Source organism: Ochotona princeps, chromosome 24 (genome assembly GCF_030435755.1).
Source record: "Ochotona princeps isolate mOchPri1 chromosome 24, mOchPri1.hap1, whole genome shotgun sequence".
In the NCBI taxonomy this organism is placed as follows: domain Eukaryota; kingdom Metazoa; phylum Chordata; class Mammalia; order Lagomorpha; family Ochotonidae; genus Ochotona; species Ochotona princeps.
The window spans coordinates 30,336,664-30,357,711 of record NC_080855.1 but is presented as its reverse complement, the minus strand read 5'-3'; the positions used below and the strand labels follow the sequence as shown (position 1 = coordinate 30,357,711).

Below are 21,048 nucleotides of genomic sequence, written 5' to 3'. Positions count from 1 at the left end.
CTAACCAAATTATACTGAAAATAATGTCACAAAATGAAGGGGAAAAGAGAACACAAAAAACAGTTCCTTTTTTTTCATGCTTTCCTACCATTTCATAAACAAAAAGCAGACAGCGGCAGTTGCATCTATGTAGATGCCAAAAAATCAAAAAGTGAAATGAATACAGCTGAGTTCGTTTTGTGCTGTATTTCCACTGTTCTGCTATTGTAACCCAATCTGTATAGACGAGGTATGCCATAAACTACCGAAATGTACTTATTCTGCACATAAGAGGGATGCTCTTACATGGTACTTGCAGGTGGCATTGCGCAACAGAAGTGTAAGTGCTAAAATTCATACTGGCAATGAAAAATCAGAATTTTTCCTGACTTCAAATGACATTAAATAGAAAACTGAAAATATCATGAAAAGTTCAGAGATACCCTTTAGAAGAAAAGAAACTCTTTTCTATTTCAGCCCCTTTAGTGATCCTTTTCTAACAATGGCCTCACATTTTTATTTAGCACTGAGTCACATAAACTATGCCACCAGCCCAGATGTCACTGTAAGGAATGTGAAGACACCTAAGCAAAGACCTTGTATTTTCGCTTTCTCCAGCATTCTCAATGGCAAATATTTTACACACAGTGTTTCACATTTTGATTCATGAAATATACTTAATTTTACACAGCATTTTTTACTTAATGATTTTGCATTACTTTTAACATAAATATTGACTTAGCATGGCTATCAAAATGTAGCTTGATCTTAACCAATAACATTTACAAAAACATGGATTATTGTAATGTCTATATTTTTTATAATACACTTTCAAATAAAAAATGATATCCTTCCAAGTATCTAAAAAAAATCACTTTATGTGTCATGCAGCAGTTTAAAATGCTGGGGATACATCAGGGGCCAACTCAGACAAATGCCTTGCCCTTAATCAGCGTGTTAAAATGTGCTGAATGCTGTGAGGAAAAGAAACCAAAAGGCAGGAACAAGGACAGGTGGCTGTGTCATGGTGATCTATAATTATACTATTTTGCCCATTTTTTGAACCCACATCCTCTCTCATAAATTAAGAGCTTTTGAATTATAAAAGAAAGTTACCAAGCTTGAATAGCAGACTAAGGGAGTCTCAAACTGCACATTCAGGAACAAACAGAAATTATTCAAGTACTTTCTAAGGAATAATTTTAATCATGTAATGCAAACATTTTTTTCTAATGCTATCTCTGAGGAAGCAGCTGCCGTAACATGAAAATGGAAGGTCTGAGGCTGTGTCCACCCTTCATGTCATTGTAATGGCCCAGATTACATGCTGAGAAACCGGAACAAGGCTGAGCAACACGCACTGTGTCTTGCTTTCCAGTGTTCAGTTGAAATGATAGTTCATGTTCCATCCAGTCATCCCACTGCCCTACTTTTATCCCACCACAGAATGAGGGAGCCTTTGAGATGAGCAGACAACCATCATCAACCATCAAGGGATGATGTCATTTAATAATGAGGGTGCCCTCCCTCTCTGACCAAATACTTCAGTTACCCATCTAATATCCTTCCTATAATTTTACTGATAATATATAGTCCTTGATCTCAAAGATATAATACCACTACTAAGAAAATACACACATACACGCATGCACAAACACATGAAAATCACACACAAACACATGAGAATTACAAAGGGAAAAGGCAGAAATATCAAATAAGAATTAAAATAAATAAATTGAGCCAGCAATGTAAAGAGCCCCTGAGGTATGCCAAGGATTACGAAGGGCAGGGCTGTTGAGCAAGCCATTAGCAGATTATCTAGCAGCTCAGAAAGCACATTATGGGTGCTCAATAAATTCTGATAGAATCTCCTCCCTTCCCAGCTATCCAACAGTTTTATAATTTTGAGAATGTCATTTTTCATTGCGTAACTCAGAGCTGAAGCCACATGTTTCAACAAACCCTGCCTAAACAGTAACAGTGTAATGCTTCAAACGCACAGGTCAATAGTAATGGACCTGCTTCATTCAGAACGCATGCTTGTACAGGAGTATCAACTATGTCTTACAAGAACTGAGGTGTATTATAGATATGCACTGAACCAAAGGCAAATACCTCTTCCAGCACAATGCACAGGCATGAGGACAGCTCTTCATTTTCCAAGCTAGTAGAGGGGAACACTTGTGCAATTACTCCTAAACTGCCTAATCCCCAAATCACTTATATTCAAAAGTCAATAGAGATAGTGGAAAAGGCAGTGGCCCAGAAGGTCTAAAATCAAGATTTAAGAACTGCCTGATTTTACAAAACCCATTCCAAAAATTCAAATTACTCGTTTATAAAATGAGGAAACAAATCACCACAGATTGTCATGAGATTCAAATAGCAGTGTATGTATAAGTTTGGTATAAACCAAAGCATGGAATAAATGGCATAGTATCATAAAGCTTTGGCATAGTCTTGAATGATTCAACATTTATTTGGCTTTATAAGTAACTTGTATCCTATACATACCATAGGTGGCACAGAGAATCTAGTCTCAAAAATTTCCGCACTAGCCATTGTGGCACAGCACATTAACTGCCGCTTGGAATACCCATCACTTTACGGTGCCTGGCATTGAGTCCCACCTTCACGTCCAATCCAGACTTTCTGCAATGAGCCTGGCGGTGTGGTGGTGGTGGGGTGGTGCAGCTACCCAGATGGAAGACCTGATGGAGTTCCAGGCAACTATGGCCCAGCCCCAGCTGAGGCAGCCATCTGGTATGTAAACCAGTGATAGCATCTCTTCCCCACCATCCCACCTTTCAAAGATACACATTTAAAAATCTCTAACACTGTTTTTCCTCCATCAAGAGTCAACTATCTTTGTCAATATATTTGGCTAAGGATATTCGAAGTAGGAAGAAACTACCAAATATGAGAACTGGGCACCATTCAAGTAGGGAAAAAAATCCTCCAAACTTAGTCTTTAACACAAATTTTTGGTGTCACATGTGCAAGCAGGGTCTGCTACTTAAACATCTTCTCCTTGAAAATCAGTAGCGTCTTCTTAGGAAGCCAAGAGATAAAGCTAAACCCTAGGATGAATGATTTATTCCAATAACCAATAAAAGCCTATAGTTAAGTACCCATTTTATACACCTTTAAAACAAATGGTTTCTGAATTATTTTTTAAGATTTTTTATTTCTGTTTGAGAGGTGGATTTACAAAGAGAAGATGAGACGGAGAGAGAGAAATCTTCCATCTACTGGCTCACGCCCCAATGGCCGCACTAGCCAGAGCTGAGTTGATCTGAAGCCAGGAACCAGGAGCTTTTCTGGATCTCAGTGGTGGATGCAGGAGCCCCAAAGCCTTGGGTATCCTCTGCTGCTTTCCCAGGCCCTAAGTAAAGAGCTGGATCGGAAATGAAGCAGCCAGGACGAGAACTGGTGCCCATACGGGATCAGCCTGTTGAGTTACTATGCCAGCTCCACAGTTTCAGAATCTGTCCAAGGTTTTTTATTTCTGAGAAAACCTAGATTTTCTTCTTTAAATTGCTTTCTAAACTGTGCGTTTTCCCATGCATTGTACAAGACATACTCATTTAAAAACTAATTTAATTTTTACTTATCCAAATCAAATGTAACTAGGCACCAGATTTTTTTTTGATAATTCTAAAATTGTTGCTTATATCAAGTGATTTTATAAAACCACGTTGGTTTCATTTCTGGGGAAACGATAGGATGGAAGGAGAGAGCAGTGGTGGCAAAAGGCAACAGAGTGGCATGGAGGGAATGACGAACAAAGGAAGCCCATCATTAGGAGTCTCTCTGCGATGAACAACGGTTGGAAAAAGTAAATACGGTTCTAACACTGCAGTCCTTGGTCAATGAATTAGAAGGGAGGTTTGGCAAAAGAAGAAGGAGATATTGTCTCAATACTCAGAGTGAGAAAGTCACTGCCCTGTGGAAATGAAAACGAGGGAAACTACTCATCATCATATCCAAAAAAGTCACAAGAATTGATGCCTCTATAGTTCAGCAATATGAGAGGCTTTTAAAAAAAGAACAACTCCCACAGGTTACTCACCTTGTTTGCTCACATTAAATGGGATTCGAAGTAATCCACTTATTAAATCATGTACACGCGCACTGCTCAGTGACTCATCCTAGGCAGGAGTAGAGCAAAGCAATGCAAAGCCCCTCCTCCCGCTGCCGACCTCCTCCAGGCTGCCTCGCAGCAAGCAACCTCATGGCACAATCTCCTGCCCATTCCTCACCACCTGCCTGCTGCCAAGACTCCACGCCAGCAGCGGGATCAAGAAGCCTGGACACACCTTCAGCACTGGAGAAAAGCCTACTGATACCAGGCTCAGCTGGACTGACTCGCAACAAACAAAACAGACACTGCAGGTGACACACCTCCCACTGCACCTTCATCCAGAGCAGGACAAAGGCGTCTGCCGAAGAGCGTGCTGAAGGCTGACTCTGGCGTGAGACCTCTGCCTCCTAGGAGACTTTAGTTAGCTCAAAGCAGCTGAGGGACCTCTCAGTGATCGTGAGATACACCCTCCGTGATAACTAAGATACAAATCCACACTCATGTTGACAGAAGCAACACGTGTTTGAAGGAAGGCCAACAGGCCAGAATCCCAGGCTGCTAACACAGGTTCTAAATGCCAATAAGACACATGGGACTACAATTAAGGCACTGCTGAGTAAACTGCAATCCTGTACCACATTAGGAAACTTCTGGGAGGATGAAACTAAACTCTCCTAGCTCAGTTCTCACAGCCTAGCGAAGCCAGCTCAGACCATATGCTCATGCCTTCTAACCAGCTGTGTCCTGCCGGAGTACATGGCTCCTGCTGTGACACAAAGACAGAGAAAGGACCAAAACACGAACTCTGGGACTTCATCTTTCCTCCGTTCCTCAAAATCGAACAAGTAGTAAGTGAAATGACTTTCCCTACAACTTGTGTTTCTAACAGGTACTTGTAACAATGTAAAGAATTTAAAATTAATAGACCAGGCCATTTCACTGAAAATACAAAGGAAATAAAATGATCCCTGCTATCAAAATGGTGATAATCCGGCAAGCTGATATAAAAACTTTAATTAAATAATGACACAGTGTGATAGGTAGCCTAATCGCGGCGTCGAAGGGAAGGGTCTTTGGTGAAGCAGTTCCAACACTTGTTGGGATATCCGCATCATACATCAGAGTGCCCGGTTCAAGTCCCAACTCCTCTACTTCCAATCCAGCTTCCTGCCAATATTCACCCTAAGAAGCTGTAGGTGATGGCTCAAATACTCGTGTCCCTACCATCCAAGAGAGACAGGAGTAAGTTCCACACTCCCAGACTGGACATGGTCCAGCCCTGGCTACTATAGCTCACTTCAGGAGCAAAAAAGCAGGTCTCTCTGTACCCCTCTTTATCTTATTTTAAAGTACCCATCCCCTCCAAAAAATATGAGAAAGAATTTAAAAAATGGGGTGAATCTTGTCCTAGACAGTGTAGTTTCCAGACAGAGATAAACAGATATGGAGATTAGAAATAAGTTTTTGACTGGAAATAAAACTGGCCCTTTATTGGTATCTTGATCATAGACATTGTATACTGATAGGCTATGAAAATCTGCGAAACAAAGAAAACAGAATTCAGGGCAGCACACACATGGAGGTGCAAGAAAGGGAAATGAGGGGCCCCAGCACGATGACATACATAGCAAGCTCATCCTCAACCCGTGGTGCCAGCATCCCTCATGGGTGCCAGGTTGTGTCCTGGCTGCTCTACTCCCAATTTTCTCCTTACACCCTGAGAAAGCAATGCAGTATAGCAAGTCCTTGGGCCCCTGTGCCCACATCAGAGACCCAGAAGAAGCTTCTGGTTTCAGATTGGCTCAACTCTGGCTGTTGTGGCCGTTTGGGGAGTGAACCAGCACATGAAGATTCATTCTCTCTGTCTCTGTCTCTCTCCTTTCTTCCTTCCACAAATGTGCCTTCCTTCCAAATAACACAAATAAGTATTTTTTAAAGAAGAAAGAAAAAGGAAATGAGGACAGAAGAAAAATTGGTTTTGTAGCAAAATACGACTAATAATGACAAATAGTGTGTTGTCACAGAAGCCAAAGACAGCAAGCGCTTCAAGGAAAAATCCAATATTTTTATCGAACATTAAAGACATTTTTGCAACAGAGTAGGAGGAACAAGAATGCATCCTTGAACTAGAAAACTTGAGTCCCCAGTGAGATTTCATACATATTGACATCAAACACAAGGGTGGGTGTGGGTGCCGCCTGACGCTGGCAGCTTCTGCATTCAAAAAACCATGTAAGAAATTCTGAACAGCAATAGATCACAACATCAAAAGTCTAACACAGAGACCTGAAGTAAACTGGACACAGGCCTAGGCACTATCTGAAGATAACTATGAAAGCCACAGGCACATTAACCGCAAAAACCCCAGGCCCAAACACCAGATAAACACACGCTGTCATGCAAGGACCATCACTCCAGCTCCCCAACCTCACTCCCACTTGCTGTCTTCTCCTCCCTGCAAGTCACAGTCATCTCTCATTTTAAACAAAACAACACACAGAACATCAGCCTAACTATACAACTCCCCCTTTTCAAAAGAGCCTATGGTATTCCACATGAGACATAAATCTTTCTGTTCATTCATGTCTGACAGTAAGTGGGAAAAAAAAACAGTTTGCTGCAGATATATGAACTTCCTACCCACCCTGTGGGATATTTGTAATACACTGAGTAAAACTTACATAATGTATGTACAGAAGAGCAGATGGGCCCTCCGATAACTGAAAATACAATCCCACACTTTTTCTTCTCTCATACTTTTAATTCTCTTGTTGCTTTGTCGCTTTCCAGGAATAATCCCCTTTTTGACTCAACTCTGATCCAGTTGGATGGATCATTAGCATAACAAAACACAGCATTATTGGTGCCAACCCAATACCATTACCCGATTTACTGCACGGCACCTGGCATTATTGCTCCTGTCATCTAATTTCAAGAGCCACTATTTCAAATATTTTAGATAAAGCGTGTTTTCCCTCTCAGTATTCAGAATGATAAATGGTTGGCAAATAAATGTGACTCTCCACTTCGTATGCCAATGGGTAAACAATATCCCTGCTGCCGTGGCCCCTTTTATGATTTGAATCCTGAAGAAACTGTTCTGCAAACAGCATGGCTGCAAGATGACATCTGTGTGTTCATTAATGCATCATTTCCTCCGCACAGAAGCCCTACAACTGAAATTTAATTCTAAGCTTTAATTGAACAAAATTGCTTTCAGATGACAAATTGAGGAGAGGGAACCACACCCCGCACAGGGCTCCAGCAGGAGAGAGCTGCACTGTCTCTTCCCAGCATGGAGGAAAACAGCAACAAAAACACAATCTTGATTTACTCTCCTGTGCTGCACTTTGGCGGGGGTGGATCTGCTTTGTCGCAGGTATTTCCTGAACAGAGCCAATGTGGGAGTATTTAAATTCAAAGTCTCAGAGCAATCTACCTAACGTCAGGACAAGGTATGGGTTAGTGAAGACATGGTACCTGCCGGACAGGAGTCCTTCTGGTTTTGAAAGTAGAAAAGATGTTATGAGAAGCCTAATGGGAGCAGTGGTGTATTCAGTTTAGAAATAAGACTCCATTCCCCGCACTAGTTCCTGGCATCAGGACTAGAGCCAAAATGAGAGGGGAGAAGTGAGTCAGAGCTGACAGCTTGCCTGACAGGACAACACAGCAGCCTCTCCCCAGGCCCTTGCTGTATACACGGCAAGGCATGATGGTGCTTTCTGTTTCCCTGTGCCTTCATTTCAGCAGATCCAGAATGTGCTTGGCTCGCTCGTAGAAGGGTAGTGCACAGCTTCCCCTGCTCCGGAGCAAGGATACCACATTATTCAACCCCAGCCACCGCCACAGCAATAAACACTGGCAGTAGGTGGATCCTTCACCTAGACTCTTCATGTTAAGTCATAGAGAGGGAACACAGATTAGATTCAGAATAATTAATGAAGACACAGTTTCCGTCCTTGACTCTCTTTTTTTTACACTGGTTTTTTTTTTTTTTTAAAGATTTATTCATTTTATTACAGCCAGATATACAGAGAGGAGGAGAGACAGAGAGGGAGATCCTCCGTCCAATGATTCACTCCCCAAGTGAGCCGCAACGGGCCGGTGCGCGCCGATCCGAAGCTGGGAACCTGGAACCTCTTCCAGGTCTCCCACGCGGGCGCAGGATCCCAATGCATTGGGCCATCCTCAACTGCTTTCCCAGGCCACAAGCAGGGAGCTGGATGGGAAGTGGAGCTGCTGGGATTAGAACCGGCGCCCATATGGGATCCCGGGGCTTTCAAGGCGAGGACTTTAGCCACTAGGCCACGCCGCCGGGCCCATCGTCCTTGACTCTTAAGGGGCAATCCAACAAATTCTTAGAGTATGAGCCTCCAAAAGACAAGAGGCCCTTTAAAACTGCATACAGTCACGGTGCACTGTAGCCTCCTTAACACCATTCTAGGGTCGACATGGTCTATGAATACACAGAACACACAGCCCTTTACATATCTACGCATACATACAGAGAGAATACAACCCCTAGTGCACCCCTAGAGTGCAGATCTCTTAGAGCACTCAGGTAAATGTGGAAGAGGGGTGTGTATTATCTGGACAGACCCCAGGCCACGTGTCTCAGAAGTCCCCTCACACATCACACAACTTCCTGGCTAAGGAGGATTGGTCAAGACATCAATTTCAACAGCTCACCAAAAGAAAAACAGGACTATCCTTTTCATATCAGGCCCTAGACTTTGCCCTCCAGATAATCTTACGCAGAATCCTGCTGCTTTTCCTAGCTTTATGAAAGAGCAGCTACGAAGTAAGTGCCTTATCAAGAGTCGGCACAGTGCAGGGGGACCAGCTCACTTGGAGCTGTAGCTCTTCTCAGTGACCTGGATCTACCGGCCCATCTCCCCGGGGATCCTTAAAGCTCCCTTCCAGAATGAAAAATGTGTCTCTAAACTACCCCGGAGGTACAATATCATTCTACAGAACTGGACTAAAGCCTCATACAGAGGTGTGCAAAGCACCTGCTTCTGACCCTGAAACAAGCAGGAGATTAACTGGAACGCCTTTCAGGAGACTGTCTTATCCCATGTGGACACCTACTTCAGTCTTTGCCGACAAGGCATGCAGCTATACAAATAACTTCTGTTGCTTAGAGGAACAACCCTGCCCCTGGCCCTGCCCCTACTCCTGAGAAAGTTAGTCTTGTGCTCATTTGTGGGTTCAACATTGCTTCACTGCAAGCAAATTTTTGGCTTTTTTTTTTAAACTTACTATAACATCTGCCTGATTCCCACACTGAATAAATCTTAACATATGTGTGTGTGTGTATATATATATATATATTATATCTCTGAATAGTCACTACATCACCTGCTTTGAATATAGTCTTTTTATAGCTATTATGAAGAATATATTTTGAGTCCAAAAAAAGGGGAAACAAAAATCTCCCACTTTCATTATGAGTAGACTTAAGAAGGTGAAATTATTTGAACAGTAAGTTCGGGAAATTAGACTATCCTTTCAAAGCATATCACCTCCAATAATTATTGCAGAAGTTCCAAGCCAACTCTTCCCAAAAGTCTTTTTAAAAAACAATGCCCAGTGTTAACTAATTCGAAAACTTGGTGAGGAGGCTGAAGGTTCAGGACCAAGGAATACAGTCACCTTCTAAAACAGGCAAGAAGCCAGGAGAGCAGCCATACTGGTCTCCTAACCCGTACCATCCCCCCAAAACGTGAAGAAACCTCATTTGGGGATTGCCAATTCCAGGAGTCTCCAAAGAAAACGCTTCAGAGGTATGAAGAAATAATCATTTATCTGAATTAACATTCCTCTCCAGGTAAGGTAATTAATTAAGCAAAAGAAAACAATCCGTAGTACTTGGCTCTGATAATTAACACACGTTAAAATCTGCCATTTGGAATTTACTACACTGGGAACATTTCAATTGTTCAACCTCAACCTGCAAGGCTTTTATCTCCTTGCAAGCTTTTTTCAATAATCCTTTATCGGCTGACATTAAGGAAAGTACAAAAGCAGTGGGGCACTGCTCAAGATGCTTACTTAACCTTTATAACTGTGCGATAGTACAGTGTGTGCATTTTTCAAATTGACAGGCTGCTGCATAAGAACATCCACGGACAAGGGAAAGGAGAACCAGGGGCCTCCGCAACGAGAACGGCACCCTCCTTATTTCCCCAACCCCCCCGCAGCACATTCGTGTAACTCTATGTTAATCCCTGCATGAGCACACAGCCAAAATCCATTTACAGGTCCTTCAAGCACTGCTTTCTGAACCTGGTAAAACCTGAAGGAAGGGAGGGAGGGAGGGAGGAGCAGCCTTACTTCCCACCCTCTCTCACAAATCAAAGTAGCTTTTTCAGCTCCTTGAAGCGCTGCATAAAAGTCTGCCCAACAGCTTCAGCCTGGGAATCCGTTTTTTTTTTTTTTTAAGATTTATTTATTTTTCATTACAAAGTCAGATATACAGAGAGGAGGAGAGACAGAGAGGAAGATCTTCCGTCCAATGATTCACTCCCCAAGTGAGCCGCAACGGGCAGGTGCTGTGCCGATCCGAAGCCGGGAACCAGGAACTTCCTCCAGGTCTCCTACTCAGGTGCAGGGTCCCAAATCCTTGGGCTGTCCTCAACTGCTTTCCCAGGCCACAAGCAGGGAGCTGGATGGGAAGTGGCGCTGCTGGGATTAGAACCGGCGCCCATATGGGATGCCGGGGCGTTCAAGGCAAGGACTTCAGCCGCTAGGCCACAGCGCTGGGCCCCATTTTTTTTTTAAGCTGTACTGTCTATGAGGTGGGCTTTGGGTGTGGCATTAGCTCACATTTTCAGTGAGTTGATCCCCCAGGCTTTGACTGCTCTATCAATTACAAGGAAATACAGACCTTTCATTTAATAAAATCATGAAATCAGACATCTGAGATTCTTTCAGAGGAAAGCTAACTGTATAATTATGACCTTGATTAATAGCATATGGCATGAATATGCTTTTGTATAAAGCTACTGATATGGCCAAAAAGCAGTACCCCCAGAATCCTCAAGAGATTTTCTCGGGGAGCCCACACCTGGCTCCAAGTGTCAATGGCACTGGCACAAAGAACTCACTTGAAAAAGTTCCAACATTCTGTTGTGCTATTTGAAGAAAAAAAAAAAGCAACATGTACTCTTGTGTTAGGACAGTTCTTTACAATTGAGTCGGGGGAGGTGGGGAAAGGGCCGCATGAGGAGAGCATGACAACCAGCGATAGATGGACCACCTCTGCAAGCTAAAGGACAGCGCTTCAGTGTCCCGAGAGGGGAGGCAGGTGGCTGCAGGACAAGACCGTAAGAGAACTCAGAGTCATCTGGGTAGTGCAGACATCAAAGTATACACATATAAACTAGTCCTAAGTTCACTGCATTTTTATTTCATTCTGACTGTATCTCTCGTAAGAAAAAAGAGGTCAAAAGCAATTTTTAAACCCCTAATGTAAGTCAGGTCCTCCTGTGTTCCTATTTGTATGTTCCCAACATGTAGTAGAAAGTGCACCAGGCTTCAGGCCTCACCAGCTGTCTGACCTAATCTATGCCTTTTTGTGCCCCAGCTATCACCCTTAAAGAAAAGGTAACAGGAAACCTGATATACAGATCCAGGGCAGCAGGATCAGCACTAAGAACTATCAGCAGGTAGGAATGTCTCGAAAACTTCTGAGTTGGACCATCTCTCTAGTCTCTCATTGTCCACAGCTGCTAATGAGTGTCCGTCCAATTCACTCACACTCTGGCCCTAGGAACGTGTGCATTTGGGAGCCTTGTTTTAGATCCTAAACGTTATTTTCAACCCTAAAACTCTGATTTTCTAAAAAAAAAAATCTAGATATTCTAGCATGATTGTTTTCTCACTCCAGTTATGACACAGCAGAGGAATTTAACCAAGTAACACGAGAGCATATATTTGACACAGAATTATCCAGTGACAAATATCCTCACACAACTCAACAGGCTGGCTCCTGAATCCAACCTGCTGGACACAAATCCTAAAATAGCTAACCAGACATGCTTACACGTTCTTGTACTCCTCAATCCACAAAGCAGGCATACACAGGAGCTTTTAAGTTTTAGTGACTAATTTTGGATAAAAATGAAGATGGAAGAGATCAGAACCCAAAGCCACAAGAGCAGACTGTCCGAATACGAATAGTCTGCCAGCTAGTCTCAAAGTCTTGGTTTGTCCTCTGCTGTAACATTTCATAAGCTGCTTAGCAGAGGCTTCAGAATTCTCTAAAATAAAGTTATTCTGAAAAACAAAAACTATAATATGATAGCTAACAATTTTTTAACAATTAACCTTAACATGATCTTACATGTAAATCTCTTAGATACACAGTCTTTCCATCGCTACTCGGTTCTTAATTTAATATCTCTTTAAACAACCTTTAAATAACTATGAAGAGACTTCCTACTGTCGTATCTTTAAATTTCCTTTGGTTCCCTTAAAAGCACAATGTTCTCACAAAATTATATCCAGTAGTTAATAGTACTGCTTTCACATCATAAATGTTGATAATGACTGTCCTGACAAGGTTCTCCACTTCAGTGAGTACAATATTTGGAATGATGAAGATGCTACAAGCATGAACCTTTTCTATATAATATTTAATATAATAGTCTTGTCCACTTGACAACTGCAATGATTCCAGGAAGTTAAGCAAAGCAGAAACAATTAGTACCTACTCTATGTCCAGTCCCATGCAAGGCACTGTCAGTGTAAAAAGAATAAATCCAAGACCCAGTTTCTTGCCACAAAGGACAGAGAATAGGTACCCAGACGAAACCCTCCTACACAGAAGCCTAAGTGAGGCCTAGTGACTAACCTGTGAAGTCACCCTAGTCCAGAGCTGCACCCAAGGTGAATTTTTGCTTAGTTTCTTCACTTGGAATGGCTGTCTGCCTTTTTTGGTCATCATTCTTTTTGTTGTTAGTACCTAATCAAAGCAACACAAGGCAACAGAGGAGAGAGAGGGTACAATTCTACCCATTCTATTATAGCCTAAAGCAATTCGGGAGTGGCAGCATTTCAAAGATCTGAAGATCTAGGACCCACCTTAGAGTTTCAGAGCAAATCAGAGAAAGAACCTAAAAAGCAAACTTTCCTTTCCACAGTTAAGGAAGACCAAGAGAATGGGGATTATCTCAACAGCTAGGAGATATGGGCTTTAGCTCCTACCCAACTTGAGGCTGTAAACACACTGTAAGTAAGACCAGGAATGCTGCTCAAGGGGGGTGATCCAGCCTCATGTCTTTTTCACCATTGCTGAAAATCCCAAGGTACAGAAATGCAGGTGACTATCCAGCAGCAATACCAGCAATTAAGGTTTCAACTACCGTGAAAAAACATTTCAAGATGATATTCTGTATCTGCTACACATAGGATGTGCACATTGATCTGTCTATCCAAAGGCATTGAAAGTGTCCACTCATCTACCTGAACACTAAGTCCTGGTGCATTCACATCTATGAGCCAGTGTGTAAGGGTTGGGGAACAGGAAATCTCTCATCTGACGTCACACCTGCAATACCTCTGTTCAGAAGACGATGGTTAAAGACTGTCTCAAAGTAGCACATGGTTATGTGAGGAGCCAAAAGTTGCTCCTGAGCTTGATGTTCCTAAGAGCTTCATTTCTGCTTTCACAGAGCCAAAGGTTAGAGAACTTCCTTAACACATACGAGCTATCCATCACACAGAGGAAATGTGTCATGGAGTAGTTCAAAAGTACACATTTGATTCCAACTCGTTCAATGCTTACCTAAAAGTCAAATCTACTTCAGTCCCCATGTTGTCAAGGGTATTAACCAGCACCCTTGACAACTTTGACTCACAAACGAATCACCCATCATCTCTAAGACAGTGGGGAAACAAACCTTTCACGTACTCATCATGGCCCTGTTTTCCTCCCTTCAGAGCACTAAGCAGAAGCAAGGACAACCCACCCAGTAACAATAAGAAAATGTTCTCTCTGCATTGTCCTAAACAGGGCCTGGCACGCAGGTCTAGTGCCAGAGCCCTGAAGGGGAGGTTAGACAATGAAGGCGACTCCTGGGATTCTGCTGTGTCAGCAGGACCTTCATTTGTACAACACTGTCAAAAGAGGCCAATCAAAAGCAACACACAGAAATAATACCTCTCAGGACTCGTTTCCAGGACTGCCTGCTTTATTTTAATGCAGAATGCAAGAGCATGGCTTTTATTAGACATTCCAAGGGGCCTGCTTCACTTGGGGGAGGAAATGATGAGGCCTCTGCAAGTGTACATCTCAATACACATCGGACTCCACAATTCCATCACTTCTGGTGCCTTGGGTCAAAGGAACAAGGCAAAGAGCTTATGGATGACTACGCATATGCAATAGCATGCACTGATCCAAATGAAAAAAAAATTGCTCATGCATCTCCACTTTTCCACCTGTAAAATTTATGGCCTTTTAAAGGAAAACAAAAAAAACAAAATGCAGTTCTTTGTGGCCAAATGGGCCAAACTGGAAACCATAATGCTAAGGGAAATGAGCCAATCCCAAAAGGTTAAATACCACATGTTTGCCTTAATTTAAGATGATATGATGTTATGTATAACATGTTATGTTTTGAATGTTATATGTTGTGTATAAACTAAAATTGAAGTATAGGTGAGGTGGTCACAGAAGGTGGCTGGGAACCCGCATTTACTTTTAACATATTGGTTACTCATTACTATGTCAATTAATTCCATAATGATGTAAATTTTTGCTGATGGTATGTTGGAGCTTTCAATTGACTGGGATGATACTCTGCTGGCTCTGTCATCAGACCAGAGAGGGTATACCTAAGAAGCCGTTGAACTTGACGGGACAATAAGATGCTGGACTCTATGTTTGGTATACGCTTGCAATGGGGAAATCTCAACTGAACTTGAGCTGTGGTTATGCAGCAAGGTGGAGGAATCCACCATGGTGGGAGGGTTTGGGGAGGGGTGGGGAGAACCCAAGTATCTATGTAACTGTGTCACATAATACAATGTAATTACTGAAGTTAAATAATAAATAATTAAAAAAAAAAAAGGAAAACAATAGTTCCAAGAACAACACCAAATGTGACCATTTAAGATGTTTCTTAGTCCAGAAACCCTATGTACCAATGCCTTAATACACAACAGGTTAGGGGCAAAGAGAGAAAATTCTAAGAGATGCTAGGGCAAGCAACCAGGGAAAATCGTCCCAATAGTATATACTTGATCCATATTCTATAGAAACAAGGATTGTACTGAGATAACATTTTAATATTCATGAGGCATTCTCACATGACTTTCTTATTGATCTCCTGTGCAGGATTTATGGGATGCAGGACACAACAGACAAATTAACGCTTGGAAGCATAAGTGACTTACTCAGGATCATGTATGCATTATTAGTCAGTTTTGAGTCACCTGTGAGGAGTTACTTACGAAGTAAAGAGTACAGTAAAGTTGGTTTGCTTAGAATTGTAGAGGCTTGAGTCTAAAATCAGGTGGCTCCATTGGTTTGGGAATAGCAAAGGCAGAGCATATGGACTGGAAAAAGGACTAGAAGGTGAGCCAGGAGGCAGAAATGACTTAACAACTATGTCAGAAACTCTCAGAAGAATTACTTTCTAAAGGTATGCCCCACAAAAGACTGAAGAGTCGGCCAGTAGGCTTCACTTTCTAAATAGCATCAACCCGAGGACAAAGCCTTCATTCATGCATCTCTGAGGGATACTTGAACTAATATTCAAACCACCACATTACATGACAGGTCCATATATGCAGCTTCAGTCTGTAATGAGATCCAACAGCCAGAAGACCAGGAGCTTCTTCCAGGTCTCCCTCATGGGCACAGGGTCCCAAGGTCCTGGGCAATCCTCCTCTGCTTTCTCAGGCTACAAGCAGAGAGCTGGATGGGAAGTGGGGCAGCAGGGACATGAACCGGCACCCACATGATGCTAGTGCTTGCAGATAGACTATTAACATGTTGAGCCACAGCAGTGACCTTGGGATGTTCTTTTTAAATGTAAGTCATCCCAACAGAAAGGATCCAATCTAGAATCCTTAAGACTCGCCCTTCTTGATGACTGAAGAGCGATTAGCTGACAGGAAATGGAGGATGAACACCAAGATGAGGTATTCATCAAGTATCAAGCATCCATAATTCTCAGTTCGCCTGTCTACTTAAAGAAAAATAAGTAAATAAACTACCTACCTAAAGACATTCACTGTTAAGTATGGCAGACACATTTACAATAACCAGCTAGAAAGAAGAGAAACAACTTGATATGGATTAATGAAGCAATTCAAAAACTACTGCAGAGTTCAGTTAAGGATTGAACAACTCCACTATCTTGAGTTGAGAAGACTGAAAACCTTTGAAGGAAGAATCTTGGGCACATGTGGGACAACAATGAAGTTAAAGCAAATCAACAAAGCTGTCATTTAGACCTTTCTTGGTAGATTTCTTCAAAATTAAAAAAAAAAAGCAAACACAATTAAGGGGCTGCCATTTGGTGCAGTGGTTAAGACGTCACTGCAGATACCCACTTGCTGTGTCCCAGCTCTGATTCCTGAATCCTGCTGATGGGCACTCTGAGGGACAGCAGGTGCAGGTGGTGACTCAAGAAGCCTGGTTGCTACCACATATAAGGGAAGTCCAGATTGAGTTCCCAGCTCCTGGCTTCAACCCCAGCTCTTGCAAGCATTTGAGCCAGGGAATAGGAGACTATGCCTGTGTCTGTCTAAAATTAAACCAAACTACCCCTAAAGAACAAAGAAAATCACAGGCGAACAAAGAAGCACATTGTTATTGACTGTCCTCAGAACCCAGCACAATGATCATTCACACAGTAGTGGCTCAATAAATAACTGTTGAATGAATCACTCAATCACTCTCCAACAGAGAATTAGGGAAAATAACTACTTAGTCCTCAGAAATAAAATTAAAATGACACTACAGATAAATCAATTGCAAGAATACAGTCACTAGGTCGCATACAGAATCTAAATTTTGCCAGGGACTTTAGGAAACAAACACACTTGTAAATAAAAGTAGTATAGCACTAAAATAATGGGGGAAAATCAAGATACTATCTTTTACCCTTTACTGAAACAAATGTCAACAAAATAATTAAGAATTCTGACCAGATCCTGCCAGCTGGATGTTCAGGAAGTCCACCCAATGATGTACCATAGAGAGAACGGGGAGGAAGTGAAACGCAGAGGGTCACCATGTAAGCTTTAAACCCGAAGAGCTGTATTCAACACCCCGCCTCCAGCTCTAACACTTCTTAGTTAGATGACCTTAGCAAATATTTAACTTCTCTAAGCCTCAAAATGTTTCCTCAGCTGCATAACAGGGTAGCAGATAAAACAGGATGATTTTTACAAAAGTCATTTCAACACATTTAACAGAGTGCCTAGCAATTACAAGGTGCTTAATAAATGGTTCGGCTTCTACAAGTGTTACTAGGATATTCCAAATGCAAAACACCAGTTTGAGTAAAATCTTGTCAAGGAACACAACAGAGGGAACGCGACCGAGAATAAAGAGAAAGGGGGACAGGATGGTGTCACAGAGACAGCATTGTGGATTTTCATTCCCACGGGAGCTCCGTAGAATACCTCTAATGCTTGCTCTACAGCCAGATGACTTCCATATGCCACTTAGATACAATATCTGCTACCCAACTAGATACCCAAACTTGGTATCTAACTCTCTTTCACTGATTTCAAATTAAGCCTTGTCCTACTACGTAGAGTGAAAAGAACACTACATACAAACAAACACGAAAAGACTCTGAAGAAAGAGAAGAGGAAAAACTGTTAAGGACTTTAGAATGTAAGAAACTGCAAAGCAAAGGGATCCCTGGGTTTTGTACTGGCCTCATATAAACCATAATGTGCATAAACAAGGTAGGGACGGTGAACACTACTGCACAGGCAAACAAAGTCCCTAAGAAAAATCTACTATCTAATGGGAAGTACTAGGAAAGGGTCAGGGTAACTGCTCTATTGGAGTCAGACTCCTCGAAAAACCTAGAGAATCAAGCCTAGTAATCCCGGAAGCCAAGGGCCAAATGGGGAACCTAGACTTCTAGGTACGCTAACTCCCTTCTGGAGTTCACGCTGCACTGCCAGCAAACATGCCAAGACATGGAAGCCCAGCAGGTAAACCCATCAGGCCCCCACTACCTGGCTACATCACTGGAGTTCAGACTTAAACCAGTGTCCATACCTAAAGAGATCCATACACAAAAAGAAATACTGTTCAGCCTAAAAGACAGAGATGGGCACTATGGTTTAGTAAGTTAAGTCACCACATGGTACACTTGCATACCATATGCCTAGCTTAGTCTTGGCTGCTCCACACCTCTCCACGGAAATCTTTAGTAAAAGGCGAAAGATTTATACGATTTGAAGAGAAACCAGAGTATTGCTCCACACCCCTAATTCAGCTTCCTGCTAACACCTGGCGGGAGAAGGGGAGCTGAGAAGGGGGCAGGAGAAGAGATATAACAGATGAATACTCAAGATCTTGAGTGGTTTGAATCTCCACATGGGAGACCAGGCTATGAAAAGCCCTGAACTCAAATGTTGTGGACATTTAAGCAATGAACCTGTGGATAAAAGATTGACCTTTTTTTCTCTTCTTTTTCCTTTCAAAAAAAATAAAACAGGTTTTTTTTAAATGAATAAATTTATAATGTGAGAGTACTTGAGGAGATGGTAGAAAAGCAGAATTACAGCAAATTTACTTTGGTACAAAAATGCTAAAATCAATTTTAAAAGGAATTTTAATAATATACATTTTCCACCAAATTTTGAAAACCCTTTGTATGAAGGAATCTGAAAATCATTTCATAAAGTTATTTTTTAAATTCCATTTCTCCATCAATTCTTCGAAGTAGCTTTGTTATCAGGGATAGAGGGAAAGGGATAAAACAGCATTCTTTCTTAATACACACTGAGTTTCTGTTTTGATGATGAAAATATTCAAAAGACAGTGATAGCGTGGGATACTGTAGATCTATTTAACACGACTGAACTATCCATTTCAAAATGATTAACAGGACAATGGTCGTGGGAAATACTCAAACACATAAAGCACCTGAAAACATATGTAAAAATATGAAACAGTTATAGATTAGAAGTTGAAAGTGAAATGAACATAGGCCCAGGGACAAACAGGCCTGAAATTTAAGATGAACTACATTCCCTGCTGACCAGCCCCCTAAAGACAGTGGGGCTTAGCAAAATAAATGCAAGAAATTGTAATAGTTGGAGATCACAATGGTAGAAGACAGAAAGCTACAGGTTCAAAAACAGGAGAAAATTCCAAGTAAGACACACCCACGGAAATATACAATAAGACACGTATAGTTTTGTTACCTTTAAAAAAAGACAAACAAAAATATTATTTAAGTATCTAGAAAGATGTATTACTTGTAAGGGTGAAAAATACGGAAGGAGAATAGACGGTCAGAAGGCAGTGCACATCATTTTTCAGCGACTATTCAGAAAAAAGACTCAACACAGAATTGTATAGTCAGCAAAAGTAGAAACTAGGGAACCAAGGTGGCCTCAGGTAAATGAAAACCAAGAATTTATCTGGAGAAAGCCTGTTTTACAAGAATGGCTGAAGTTCTCCAAACAGAAAGTAAACTTAAAAAGAGAAAACCCAAACACAGAAGAATGGCAAGTGTTGTAGTATAAAGGATTAAGCCATCTCGTGGAACAGCAGCCTACCACCATGGCAGTGTGGGTTCCAGGCTCAGCCACTCCACCCTGCGGATCTGGCTTCCTCTGAAGCTCCTGGGAGGCGGTGGATGACTGCCAAAGCCCCTGAGTTCCTGTCACCAAGGCAGGACACGCAGAGGCTTTCTGGCTCCTGGGTTTGAGACAACTGTAAGTGAATCAGCAAACGGAAGATAGCTCTCTGTCTCTCGCTTTCAGTCACTCTTTCAAATAATAATTTTTTTTTTCAAATAGAAGAGAGAAAAAAAAAACAGCAAAACAACTTTCCTTCTATTTTGGGATTTCCTCATTTATGCTTGACAACTGAAGCAAAATTCACAACAACGCCCAATGTGTTTCTCACTGTGTATAGGGAAAATATTTTCAATAGCTTTCTTCCAACTAGAAAACAGTAAACAGAAGGTAAGTCTTCTACACTTCCCAAACTGACAAAATGTTAACCTCAGCAGACTGTGGTAAGTTCTGTGAGTAGAATGTGACAGATAAGGCAACCAGTAAGAAAGTATTTTTAATAAAACCTACACAGGATAAGCATTTTGCTCAGTTCAGTGGAAAGGCACTCCTCGGATTAACGGCGTCTCGTATTGGAGTACCTGGGTTGGAGTTCCAGCTCTGCTCCAGCTTCCTGCTACCGTGCACCATGGCAGGCAACAGGTGATAGCTCTGATATGTGGCTTCACAGGGTCTGCATGGGAGCCCTCGCTGTGGCTGATGCAGGCATGAGGGGAGAAAACAAGTACATGGTTTCTCTCTTTTTCCCTCCCTCATACTCTCATCTTCCTCTCTCAGCTGTTCAATTAAACTGAGAATAAATTAAAAAAAAAAAAAAACCTGAGGAAGCCCTAAAAGAAATCAAAATCGAGTTGTGGAAACTAATCAAGTAAAAAATGAAACCAGTAAAAACAGAGAAATAGAAGGCAAAAGGGTTGAGAAAAAAAGATAAGGTGCAGATCTGGAGACAAAAATACTTCTTTGTCAAGAATTCACACAGCAATTAATAAGAAAATCAGCAAAAACTGCAAAAACACCCAGCCTTACCACTCACCAATATGATCTCATCAGCAGTTTTGGTAACACTTGAAGCAGAAGATACATTTATTTCAACTTAAAGGGGAAAAAAAGACCATTTGTTGCACTATAATACAAACCTCAACGAAGAATCTGAATCGCATGCAAGCAGAGTTCTCTTTAAATAGAAGCAAAGTACA

General features: G+C 41.7%; 1 protein-coding gene and 1 non-coding gene across 2 annotated transcripts in view; both read right to left on the bottom strand.

Moving 5' to 3' along the window:
• The window catches only part of LOC131483232 (autism susceptibility gene 2 protein-like), a 483,929-nt gene that overhangs the window by 232,395 nt on the left and 230,486 nt on the right, over positions 1-21,048 (bottom strand). The window lies entirely within an intron of this gene.
• On the bottom strand, positions 18,405-18,519 carry LOC118757806 (U5 spliceosomal RNA). Its single transcript, XR_004995372.2, has one exon. It is a non-coding gene; the product is annotated as a U5 spliceosomal RNA (small nuclear RNA).